This window comes from Falco naumanni, chromosome 1, assembly GCF_017639655.2.
Source record: "Falco naumanni isolate bFalNau1 chromosome 1, bFalNau1.pat, whole genome shotgun sequence".
NCBI lineage: Eukaryota > Metazoa > Chordata > Aves > Falconiformes > Falconidae > Falco > Falco naumanni.
Window position 1 is genome coordinate 22643303 of NC_054054.1, and position 628 is coordinate 22643930.

Sequence of the window (628 nt, forward strand, 5' to 3'; positions counted from 1 at the left end):
GCTTCTAGAGGTAGGAGTTAAATGGCCAGCAATGCCTCCTAGTCTGTCAAGGGTAATGCTTTTTTAGGCCAGAGAGGTTTTGTTCTCCTGCATACCAAGAGCGTGACAGAATCACTGAGCTATCAAATCAGTTATTCTGCCAACATCTTTCTGGTTCACTGAAGAGTAAATTAATCCTACGTAAGAGTGCTCCATCAGGAGAGTAAGAGCAAGCACACACACTGCCATAGTCAGGTAGTAAGGTGCTTACCAGAAGTGTAAATAATGGATAAATAATTAATTTTCTTTGGGGAACCATCAAGGATCTACTTCTCTGAGTGCTTATGCAGACATGGTGGAACAACTGCAGCAAGGGACTGAGCAAGAGAACTTCTCCATGGAAAGAAAACAAGCCCTAGGGCAGGTTGCTCAGCAGCTCCACCACTGCTCTTATGTCTCACCGGAGACATGGGGTGTCCGGGAATGGCACCGGTTTCTGGCATTAGCACTGAGCAGGAGGTGTTTGGGAGGAGCTGCTCCAGCAGGAGACGTTAGGACACACCTTAGGTCACCGTCATCCACTGGGGAATGAGAACCTGCAAGGACTGAGTCTCTGGCATGCCGACTAGGTGGTGTTACCAGTGCTTCT